The sequence below is a fragment of the Meles meles genome, chromosome 15 (assembly GCF_922984935.1).
Source record: "Meles meles chromosome 15, mMelMel3.1 paternal haplotype, whole genome shotgun sequence".
Lineage (NCBI taxonomy): Eukaryota > Metazoa > Chordata > Mammalia > Carnivora > Mustelidae > Meles > Meles meles.
This window is the reverse complement of record NC_060080.1, coordinates 21,780,233-21,793,253: the sequence shown is the minus strand read 5'-3', so window position 1 is coordinate 21,793,253 and position 13,021 is coordinate 21,780,233.

Below are 13,021 nucleotides of genomic sequence, written 5' to 3'. Positions count from 1 at the left end.
CCCCCCCCCCGCACCGCAGCCTCACAGACCAGCCTTTATAGAGGTGGGTGAGCCCGGCCCACACATAGGTGGCCAATGGGATTGCAACTCACCTCAGTAAATATATGCATGCCCCACTGATTGGCCGTCTCCATCTAGCTGGCCTGGCCCGCCCCTACATTCCCTCCTTTTCTTTGGAAATTAGTCAAATCCTTGACTTTTCAGCCAGTTCTATGTTCTCCTGTTGTAAGGGGGTTATACTGAGCATGAAATACTGGGGCCAAAAAGTAACAGTAGTGCACAGTCAGCTGATGACTTAGCCATTCTCCACTTTGTATAACCTTTTCCATTTTTTTCCTAATTCCGTTCATCTAATTTCCCACCTATGCTTTTCATAAACAGGTAACAACAGGAGCAACAATAAACTCACAGCTTTAGTCCATGGTCAGCGGGGTCTGTCGGCTGCAGCTTCCATCTCTGGGGGGCGCCTTGTCCTCGGCTCGTTTGACATGACCCGCATGAATCCAGGCCCTAATGCCTTCTACTTTTACTGCCGTGGTTGTGTTCAAGATAACAGTAAATTGTCCCTTCCAGTGAGGCTCCAGGTTTCCCACTTGATAGCGACGTATGCAAACCAAGTCCCCAGGTTGGTAAGGATGTGGTGCCACCTCCATCTCTGTCCCAGTGTGGGCAGTCCAGATCCCTGAGTGGGCTTTTTTTAAGACAGACTGTAATGCCTGCAGTGACTGGAATACAGATTGATCAGTCATTTCTGCTAGGGCAACCTCTTGTAGTCGAGGACTGGGCGGGGGGGGGGGGGGTCTCCAAAACATTATTTCTAATGGGGTCACCTTGCTTAAATAGGGTGTACATCGTGCCCTGAGGAAGGTGAAAGGAAGGAGATCCACCCATCCACTGCCAGTCTCCAGAATTAGTTTTGTCAAGGTCTCTTTAAGAGTCCGGTTCATTCTCTCTACTTGCCTGGAACTCTGGGGCCGGTAAGCACAATGTAGTTTCCAATTAGTGCTCACGGCCTTGGCCAATGCCTGTGAGACTGAACTCACAAATGCAGGGCCATTGTCTGACCCGATTGTGAGAGGCAGCCCAAACCTAGGAATTATTTCTTTTAGTAGCTTTTTTTTTTAAAGATTTTATTTATTTATTTGACAGAGAGAGAGCACAAGTAGACAGAGAGGCAGGCAGAGAGAGAGAGGAAAGCAGGCTTGCTGCTGAGCAGAGAGCCTGATGCGGGACTCGATCCCAGGACCCTGAGATCATGACCTGAGCCGAAGGCAGCGGCTTAACCCACTGAGCCACCCAGGCGCCCCTTTTAGTAGCTTTTTGGCTACCACTCCTGCCGTCTCATGTTTAGCGGGAAAAGCCTCTACCCAACCCGAAAAGGTATCTACAAAAACTAACATGTACTTGTGCCCATATTTTCCAGGTGTCATTTCTGTAAAATCTATTTCCCAATAAATTCCTGGTTCCTTACCTCTTTCTCTTTTCCCTCTTCCCATTTTAGTTCTTCCCACATTAACTGCCTGGCATTGAGCACATCTATCAACTACATCCTGAACCATACGCCCTAATTTAGAAACCTGGCACTGCTTGCCTATAAAGCTCCTTGAGTTTGCGTATCCCCAAATGAGTACCCTGATATATCTGGTCTACTAACTTTTTGCCCAGTCTTTGAGGAAGAATTATTTTTCCTGCTTCAGTCTTAGCCCAGTCCCCTTCATAGTCCAATTTAACCCATTTCTGTAAATACTTTATATCTTCTTCTGAATAGTTCGGTTTTTCTGGTAGGGCTGGAGCCGGGAGTGTAACCAGTTCTTGCACTGTTTCTCGGGCTGCTTGCTTTGTGGCTTGATCTGCTCATTGGTTTCCTTTTAAAATCAGATCAGTCCCCTTTTGGTGTTCCGGTCAATGCATAATGGCCACCTCTTTTGGGTCCCAAATAACCTGGAGGAAAGCCAATATTTCTCCTCTGTTTTTAATTCCTTTTCCTTCTGCTGTCAATAGGCCCCTTTCTTTATAAATAGCCCCATGTATATGGAGAGTAGCAAAGGTGTACCTGCTGTCCCTATAGATGTTGGCGGTTTTACCTTTGGCCATCTGCAGTACCTCAGTGAGTACAATCAGTTCCACTTTTTGTGCCGAAGTTCCATGTGGCAGGGCTGCTATCCAGAGTTGCTGCTCAGGAGAAACTACCGCAGCCCCTGCATACCTCTTTCCATTGACCATGTAGCTACTCCCATCTGTGAACAGAGTCATCTCGGCATCCGGGAGGAGAATGTCTCTGAGATCCGGCCTTATTCCTGCAACTTGGGTTAGGACCTCCCCGCAGTCATGTGGGTGGTCAGCCAGCTCCTCTGGCAGCAGCATGGCTGGATTTAGCACCTCCGGGGGCCGGAAGGTCACTCTTGGTTCATTGAGGAGGAGGGCCTGATACCCCGTCACTCAGGCATTTGTCATCCATCGGCCTGGTGGAGTCTGGGAGAAGGCTCTCGATAGCGTGTATGGTGGTTATGATGAGATTTTGACCCAAAGTCAATTTACTTGCATCCTTGACCAGGAGGGCCATGGCAGCAATTATGCGGAGGCAAGGGGGGAAGCCAGCTGCTACTGGATCTAGTTTCTTGCTAAGATAGGCTACTGGCCTTTGCCAAGGCCCCAGGGTCTGAGTTAAAACTCCTTTGGCCACCCCTGCTTTTTCATCCACATACAAGTGGAAGGGCTTGGTCACATCTGGGATGGCCAATGCTGGGGCACGCAGTAAGGCTGTTTGTAATTCCCGAAATGCTCCTTCGGCCTCAGCTGTCCACTCTATCATAGAGAGCACCCCTTTTGCCAGTTCGTAGAGAGGTCGGGCAATCTCTGCAAACCGCAGTATCCACAGCTTACAGTAGCCCACTGTCCCAAGAAACTCCCTCACTTGTTGGGACGTGGTGGGGCAGGGGTATTGGGTGATCACCTGTTTCCTGGACTCAGACAGTGAACGCACTCCCTCGTGAAGATCAAAGCCTAGATAAGTGGCATGGCTCTGACAGAGCTGTGCTTTCTTTGCTGACACCCGATACCCTTTTTCCTGCAGAGTCTGTAAGAGAGCTCTTGTCCCCCGCAAGCATGACTCATAGTCCTCAACGGCTATCAGCAAGTCATCAACATACTGTAACAGAGTGACTCCTGAGTTGGAGGTTCTGTACTCACGCAAATCCTCATGTAGGGCCTCGTCAAAAATGGTGGGTGAATTCTTGAATCCTTGGGGAAGTCTTGTCCAGGTGAGTTGGCCTTGAAACCCTTTCTGTGGGTCGGACCACTCAAAAGCAAAAAGGGGCTGAGATTTCCTTGCTAAAGATATGCAGAAAAATGCATCCTTGAGATCTAAGATGGTATACACAGTTCTTTTGGGGCCCAGGAGGGAGAGTAGGGTAGAGGGGTTAGGCACTGTTGGGTGGATATCTTCAACCCATTTATTAACTTCCCGCAAGTCCAGAACAGGTCAGTACTCCCCAGTCTCAGCCTTTTTGATGGGCAGCAAAGGTGTGTTCCATGGAGATTTGCAAGGAACTAGGATCCATCTCCTTGGAGGCGGTTAATGTGTTTTCTGATCCCTTCCTTTGCTTCCCGGGGAAGGGGGTACTGCCGAATGCAAATAGCCATAGCCATCACCTTTAATTGTACCACCACTGGAGGTGTTCCTTGGCTAAGCCAGGGGGCTTCCCTTCTGCCCAGACCTCGGGAAACTCGACCTGTAGTATTTGGAGAAGGCTCCCCCACTTTGTCTCCTCTGGATTTGAGACTGGCTCAAGGAGGTATTCATCTACTGCTGCCATAAGCACCTGTACAGTGGGTTGTCTCAAGGTTATAGTCATGTCTCCTTCTGAGAACTGAATGCCAGCTCTTAACTTATGGAGGAGATCTCTTCCCATCAAGTTATATGGGGCATTAGGGAGGACCAAAAATCGATGTTTAACTACTCCCGAGGTCAAATTTAAAGTCCATTCTGTTGTCCATTTATGTCTCTCTGTGCCATTTGCTCCTTGTACCCCGACTTCTTCTCCAGATAGTTTTCCCATAGGTTTAAGTAATGATGAAAATTGGGCTCCCGTGTCCACCAAAAAAATCAACTGATTTCCCCTCCACTTCAATTTTTACCCGAGGTTCGGGGAGGGGCTCCGAACCATGGCCCCTTCAGTCTCTGGTGGAGAGCATTGCTGTCTTCCTTTTGGGGCACTCCCTGGCCCAATGTCCTTTTCCCTTACAGTAAGTGCACTGATCTGAATCTAAGTCTTCCCACCTACCTTCTCTGTGCTTAGGCCTTTCCTTCCATTTACTATACCCAACCTGTTTCCTCCCCACCTCATGTAATGCCAAAACCTTAACCAGATTTTTTGTCTGTTTTTCATCCTCTTGTGCATCCCTGTTGTTAAACACCTTTTATGCTATTCCCATTAACTCCATTAACTCAGTCAGATTCTTCCCTTCAAATCCTTCTGAATTTCTGAAGTTTCCTCCTTATATCTGGGGCTGACTGACTAACAAACACAAGATTCATTGCCCTCTGATTTTCGGGTGCCTCAGTGTTGATTGGGCTATACATTTTATAGGCTTCAATTAGCCTTTCTAGGAGAGCTCCTGGAGACTCATTCTTACCTTGAGTCACCATACTATTTTGGATAAATTTATAGGTCTCCTTGAAGCTGCATGGAGGCCTCCCAGTAGAGCCTGGCGGTAGAAACATAAGCTTTCCTTACCTTCATCGGAATTTGGATCCCAGTCAGGGGGTTCCCTTGGGCAGTAGTCTTCCATTCAGCTGGGATTGAGGTCCCTGCCAAGTCTCTCGCTTATCACCTTATGGGTTTCTCACATGATGCGATCCCTCTCTTCCGTGTTAAAGAGAGCCATAAGGAGCTGTTGAATATCCACCCAGGTAGGTTGGTGGGTAAGAAAAACAGTCTCCAAGAGACTAATTAAATCCTAAGGGTAGACAGAAAAGAATTTGTGTTGGGTCTTCCAGTTATAGATGTCAGAAGAGGAGAAAGGGATATAGCTTATGTGGGGGCGCCCTCTCCCATCCGGTAGAGCAACTTCATGGAGAGGCAGCATTGGTGCAGACAGTACTGGTGAGATAAAGGGAGGATGAGAGGGATAGAGGAAAGGGGAAGGATCAGGGCGGTCTCTTTGCTTGGTGGTCCCATAGGTAGACCCCGACCGCATATGAGATGGACTGGTAAAGGCATCTCAGGACCAAGAGTCAGATTTAGGGGACAGATAAAGGGGGGGGGGGAATTCCACATCCTCCACATCCGATGGAGGTAGGACAGTCTTCTTCCCTGGCTCCCCCTCATCTATCTGTTCTGGTTTTGGTGCTCTGACCTGCCTTAGAGGGAGAGAGATGGTTTCATTAGCAGGGGGAAGGTGGGACTTGAGCCATGACGGTGGTTCTTCTATCAGATATTGCCAGGCCACCATGTACGGTATTTGGTCTCGACGTAGATCAAAGACCTCACTCAGGGTAGAATAGATCTGAGCCAAGGCAAATGTTCCTTCCGGTGGCCACCCTGTGGAGAAAGTGGGCCACCCTAATTGACAGGGTGTTTTTAGTTTTCCCGGGTAAACTTTGTCACCTGACTGAGTGGCTTTACCTTGGAAATCCTTGAAATGTTCGAGAACAAGACCTAGGGGTGTCACATGTCCCTTACTCCCTGCTTGTCCCATTTCTCCAAATACAACAAATAACACAACAGACAATAAAAAAACAAGGCAGAGACAACCACAGGCCTAGCGATCCCCATCCAGACCCTGCTGCTGGTGGGGACTTTCTTGGTCCCCTGCAAACACAACAAACCACAAAACAAACAACAAAAGAACCAGGCAAAGACAACTGTAGGCCCAACGATTCTTACCCAGAACCTGCCACGGGTGGGGGCTTTCTTTACCGCCCAACCGTCTAGGGGGACTCAACCCCCCCGACCGTCTGGGGGACTCTAACCCCCCAACTGTCTAGGGGGACTCAAAACCCCTGTATGCCTAGGGGGACTCAAACCCCCCGACCATCTAGGGGGACTTGAACCCCCCAACCATCTAGGGGGACTCAAAACCCCGACTGCCCAGGGGGACTTGAACCCCCTGTCAATCTACCAGCAGAGGGATGGGGCGTCCCTGCATCCACTCCAGCCCTGGGGAGCATAGCCGCGTCCAGCTTCTCCCCGGGGAGCTATACCCTGGAGCTTTGCAACCATACAGACAGACAAGATCTCAATAGAGGCCTTTTTCCAGAAATTCCGATGCTGGCTCAGTTCTCGTCATTTGATCCCAGACGAGCCCCCAATGTTAGGGTCCGTGATCAAAGGAACGAGACTGACACAAAGTGAAAATCAAACAAAGCTTTATTTTGCGCCATGCATCAGAAACCAAACTGGCTGGTAGGTGCTCGAGCCCCATGCATTAGAAATCAAACTGACCGGTAGGTGCCTGAGCCTTGCTGGGGGCCACCGCCCCCTTGCCCTGGGGTCCCTCCTGGAGGCTCCCTGCCTCACCCTCACTGTACCACAGGCCGCTTTCCAGGACGAGGCCGCTCCTGATGAGGCCGCTCACGACGAGGCCACTGCCAACGAGGCCGCTCCCGGCGGCACCACTGCTGGGGCAGCAAGACTGCTCCCTGGAGACAAGGCCGCTGCCAATGAGGCTCCCAGCAAAGCTGCTCCTGACGAGGCTGTGCCGCTGGCTCCTAACGAGGCTGCTCCTGGCGGCGCCGCTGCTCGGGGCGGCAAGGCCGCTCCCCAGACTCGTGACAGTGCAAGCGGCGGCACCGCTGCCAATGAGGCTGCTCCTGACGAGGCCACGCCGCTGGCTCCTGATGAGGCTGCTCCTGGCGGCGCCGCTTCCCCGGACGAGGCTGCTCACCACACTCCTGATGATGAAAAGGGCGCTGTCACTCTCCACAACCCCAACACTACCACTCCTACCACTACCCCAATGGCTTCCAATGGCTCCCTTAATGGCTACTCTAACTCCTCCTGCTACACCCCCCCCCACCCCCCCCCACCCCCCCCCCCACCCCCCACCCCCCCCCCCCCGCACCGCAGCCTCACAGACCAGCCTTTATAGAGGTGGTTGAGCCCGGCCCACACACAAGTGGCCAATGGGATTGCAACTCACCTCAGTAAATATATGCGTGCCCCACTGATTGGCTGTCTCCATCTAGCTGGCCTGGCCCGCCCCTACAATTACGCCCAGAGTTAACTGGATTCTCTATGGTTAATTCATTGAACACAAAATTTACAAAGAATCAACTTATGCTATACTAAAGATGAATAAAACTGGCCAGGGTATTTTTTTTTTCTCATAGGAATGTTAATTTGGAAGATCAATTCAATTAAACAACTATTAAATAGCAGGCACTGTTTTTGAAAAACACAATTATGGTATCTCACCTCACAGAATTTTCAATCCACTGGGGCAGCCTAAGTAATATTCTCAGTAAGCCCATCATCAAGCAAGTGGTTAAATAACACATGATATGTCCATATGATGAAAGACTTTGCAGTCACTATGAAGATTATAATGATACTTGATAGGCTGAGCACACCTTACGTGGCAGGTTACTAGTATATGCCAGCCTGGAGTTCTAAAGTTAGGGGTGGAGGTATAGTTTTAGTTCTTAGAACATGTGTTTACAATTCGACACTTTTTTAAAAGGATTTTATATATTTGTTTGAGAGAGAGTGAGAGAGAGAGGAGTCTCTAAGCAGGGGGAGGGGCAAAGGGAGAGAGGGAAGCAGGCTTCCCACTGAGCAGAGAGCCAGACATGGGGCTTAATCCCAGGACCCCAGGATGGTGACCTGAGCCAAAGGCAGGCGCTTAAGCAACTGAGCCACCCAGGCACCCCACTTTTTTCTATATGTGTTTAAAAATGTACTCTTTGGGGGTATCTGGGTGGCTCAGTGGTTAAGCCTCTGCCTTCAGCTCAGGTCATGATCTCAGGGTTCTGGGATCGAGCCCCGCATCAGGCTCCCTGCTCACTGGGGAGCCTGCTTCCCTTCCTCTTTCTCTGCCTCTCTGCCTACTTGTGATCTCTGTCAAATAAATAAATAAAATCTTTTTAAAAAATGGGTTCTTCGTGTCTTGAATATTCACTCACCATTATGTTTGAGTTATCCATGCTACTGTGTACCTCGGGGATTCATTTTTATTACTTCATTGCATGGTATAACCATTGCATAACTTACTTTTTTCTTTTTCAATTTAAGCTCAATTAACCAACATATAGTACATCATTAGTTTCAGACGTAGTGTTCCGTGATTCATCAGTCATTGCATAACTCATTTATCTATTACGATATTGATGGACATTTGTTTTCCATGTATGGCTGTTATAAACAATGCTGTTAAAAACATCTATGTCCTTGTATCTTCATGGATATATATTCTTGCTTCTCTATGGCCACAGCTCTTAAGCTTTAACATACATCAGAATCACCTGGACAGTTTGTAAAAACACAGACTGCTGGGCCCTACCCCTAGAGTTGCTGATTGATTGAGTTTGGAGTAAAGCTCAGGAATTTGGCAATTCTAAGACGTTTCCAGCTGTTGCTCGAACTGTTGGACTAAGGACCACACTTTAAGGACCCCTGCTCCACAGTATCAACCAAGGAGTGGAATGGCTGGGTTATAGAGTTATGTGTAACTTAAGCTTTAGGAGACACTGCCAAACTGTTTTCTTCTGAGTGGCCGTGTCAATATCTCCACCAGTGGTGAATGGCAGTTCTTCCTGCCCCATTTTCCTGCCAACGAGGGGTATCGGCAGGCTGTTTCCGTTTAGCCAATCTGGTATATGTGGTAACAGTGTTCCATTGCTTAACTTAAATCTCTCCAGTTACTAATAATTACTAACTTGTGAACACATTTTCATGAGTTAATTGGGCATTTTGTTTTTAAACATAATGCTGCATTCCAGCTGCTAATATTTTGTTTAGGATTTTTGTTCCCTACTTTCATGAATGAGGCCACCCTGTGATTTTTCTCTCTTGTTCTGTCCTTGTCAGGCTTTTGGTATCAAGGTCAGGCTAGACTCCTGAGTTGGGGAATAGTTCCTCTTTTTTTTTAATGCCTGAAAAAGTTTTCATAAGATTGAAACTATTTGAGGGGCACCTGGGTGACTCAGTGGGTTAAAGCCTCTGCTTTTGGCTCAGGTCATGATCCCAGGGTCCTGAGATCAAGCCCCACATCTCTCTGCTCAGCAGAGAGCCTGCTTCCCCCTCTCTCTTTGCCTGCCTCTCTGCCTGCTTGTACTCTCTCTCTCTGTCTCAAATAAATAAATAAAAATCTTAAAAAAAAAAACAAAAACTAACCTCTCTCAGCCTGTGGGAGAACTCCCTCAAAGGATCAGACGCAGTCTCCATTAGAGGCTGACCAATGTACAACGCAAGACCCCCTCCACCCCCACCCAACACACACACACACACACACACACACACACACACACACACACACACAGGAAGAAAAGACTCCTGTAGCCTCAGGGCAGTTGCCTCCTCTGGGCCATCCCCCTTCTCCCACCTTGAGAGTGTACCGTCCTTAATAAAGTGCTTTGTGCTTGCTTTCTTCTCTCCTTATGTAAATTCAAGTTAGTTAACATACACTGTATTATTAGTTTCAGGGTAGTGTTTAGTGATTCATCAGTCACATATAAGACCCAGTGCTCATTATATCATGTGCCCTCCTTAATGCCCATCCCCCCCTAAACCCCAACCCCAACTGTCTTTATTAGAGCACGGATCCTCACAGAAATCTTTCGTCGGGTATCCAAGAACCAAGACCTCCACTCATACAGCACGACCCTCCCACCTCAAACGGCACGCCCTCCATTTCCAATTCCATTACACATCCCATTGTATTTAATGCACTTACTAAAACATTAGGATCAAAATTACCCTTTTACAAGTACTTTCTATTTCATCCTGTTTTGTATTTTTTTCTCACATTCCTTGCCTATTAGTTGCATAACTAAGCATTTTTAATTAATTACTCCATTTTTTCCTTTACTATGTGGAAGTTAAATTCTGTTTTTGTTCTTTTGGTACAAGGGTTGACAAACTGTGTTCTGTGGGTCAAGGCTAGCCTGATGCCTGTTTCTGTAAATAAAGATTTACTGGAACCCAGCCACACTCATTTTACATATAGTCTCTGCTTTCATGCTACAACAGGAGGCAGTTACAATGACAACCATAGGGGGTTTACAATGACTAAAATATTTACTATCTAGCCAACCCCATTAAAAAAAATATTTTATTTGTTTATTTGACAGAGAGAGATCACGAGTAAGCAGAGAGGCAGGCAGAGAGAGAGGAGGAAGCAGGCTCCCCTCTGAGCAGAGAGCCCGATGTGGGGCTCGATCCCAGGACCCTGGGATCACGACCTGAGCTGAAGGCAGAGGCTTTAACCCACTGAGCCACCCAGGAGCCCTGCCAACCCCATTTTTTAATGCAACCCCTTTAAAGTGCAATATACACACTTAACCTATCAAATTCTTAAATTAAAACCTCTGTCAAGGCCCTCTGAATATTTTTTTAAATATTTTATTTATTTATTTGACAGAGAGAAAGTTCACAAGTAGGCAGAGAGGCAGGCAGAGAGAGAGGGAGAAACAGGCTCCCCACCGAGCAGAGAGCCCGATGCGGGGCTCGATCCCAGGACCCTGAGATCATGACCTGAGCCGAAGGCAGAGGCTCAAACCACTGAGTCACCCAGGCGCCCCTCCCTCTGAATATTTTAATTATATTTACCCCTTTCCACATATAGGTTACTATGGTCAGGAATTTTATTTTCTTAATAAACTCTATTTTGGAATCATTTTAGATTTACAGAAAAGTTGCAAAGGGAGACCAGTGAGTTCCCATACGCCCTTCACCCAGTTTCACGCAATGTTAACATCTTACAGAACTTTGGTACACGTGTCAAATCTACGTGATTAACATGGCACATTTTAATGAGTGCCGGACTTCATTCAGATTTCACCAGGTTTTCCACTAAAGTCCTTTTTCTGTCCAGGATACAACCTCGGACCCACACTGGATTTAGTTGTCATGCTTCTTTAGTCACCTCTGGTCTGTGACAGTTTCTCTGACCTTGACAGTTTGTAGGAGTCCTGGCAGGCAGGTTCTTACATTTGGGTTTCTCTGTTTTCTGGAGGTTTAGACTGAGGTTATGTATTTTAGGAAAAATACCACAGAGGCGACATGACCTTCTCATTACATCATCTCAGGTAGTACATGATAGCAGCTGGTGTTTTGAATCTTCATTACTTGGCCAGGGTAGTGAGTGCCTGCCAGGTTTCTCCACAGTGAAGCTATTATTTTTCTCTTTCCATACTCTGTTCTTTGGAAGCGAGCCCCTATGTATAGCCTACGTTGAAGGAGAAAGGGGTTATTAAGCTCCATTTCTTGGAGTGGGGTATATCTACCTATATTATTTGGAATTCTTGTGTAGGGAAGATTTGTTTCCTTCTCTAATTTATTTATTCAATTATTTTGTTATATCAGTATGAACTTATGCATACTTATTTTGAACTCTGTGTGATAGTCCAGTACATTATTTCTTTTGTTGCTCAAATTGTTCCAACGTTGGCCACTGGGAGCTCTCTCGGGTTGGTTCCTATGTCCCTTTGGTATGACCCGATTCTTCTGTTTTTATGGCACTTCTTTACTTTCTGGCCTTACAAGATGCTCCTGGCTCCCCTTTCTGTCTCTTCCTCCCATGCCAGAGCACACCAGCCTCTAGTTTATAGCTAAGCCCGAATCTTCTCTCCTCCAGGATGGAAGCATTTCACACCTCTTAGATTCAGTGCCTAGGATTTGGACCCCCCCCCCCCACCGCCCCGTCCAAACCATAGCTGAATTTGGATTGGGTCTTAGACATTTTGCTGGGCTCTAGGGCCCATCCCTGGAGTCATATCGAGGCCCTGTGATGTCCTACCTGGTCCCAATGTCTTCCTTCAGCCTTACGGTGCCATGTGCCTGGCCCCAACCTGTCTAATACTCAAGACCACCTATATTATGAAAAGAATGGCTGATTGGGAGGAGAGATCCTGGGTTCCAGTCTTTAATATATTAAGTTGGAAGTGTATGCAATATCCAAAAATCTCCCACCCTTCACCGCTTACTTTTGATGGAGCAAATGAATAGAGCAGGAAATTGTTTCCTTCATTTTCCACAATCCAACCCAATCTTCTGGGATAGATCGTTTCATCACTTCAGCAGAATTACTGCCTTGTGTTGATAATAGATTACAGCTTTCTTAACCTCAGAAGTTTGCTTTGCTTTATTCAAAATAATGGTAAATCTTGTCACCCTACCATTTGTCTCTGGATAATTCTATAAAGTCTTTGAACCTCTTTAGCTCTGCCTAGAGGTCAGGTTCCAATGACAATGACCTGACTCTCTGAATTGGAACCACACATCAGTACAAGTGTCCACACATTCCCAGGTTTTCTTTGGATGTTCCCTCATCCCACCCCAAACTCCTTTCTTTCTTTTTTTTTTTTAAGATTTTATTTATTTATTTGAGAGAGAAATTGAGAGAGAGCATGAGAGGGAGTAGAGACAGAGGGAGAAGCAGACTCTCCACTGAGCAAAGAGCCCAATGTGGGACTCGATCCTGAAACTCAATCCTGGGACTCCAGGATCAAGTCCTGAGCTGAAGGCAGTCGCTTAACCAACTGAGCCACCCAGGCACCTCCCAACCTCCTTTCTTCCAAATTTTTCCTTGAATCTTGGCCTACCCCGTAATCTCCCCAAATAAGCCTGCTTTTTAAATCCATTTCAACTCTCTCTGTTTTGTATTGGAATTGTTCTTTTGTGCTTCTGAATTCCTAGGGGGTGGGATCAGACCTTAGCCATCTTTATCTCCTCCAGCTGCTACTCCATCAAGTTCATTATACCTGAACATCACACACAACTGAACAAGACTTGAATTGACTTGATACTACTGCACCATCCAAGTACTTGGCAACAGAACAAAACAAAACACCCTCTGGACT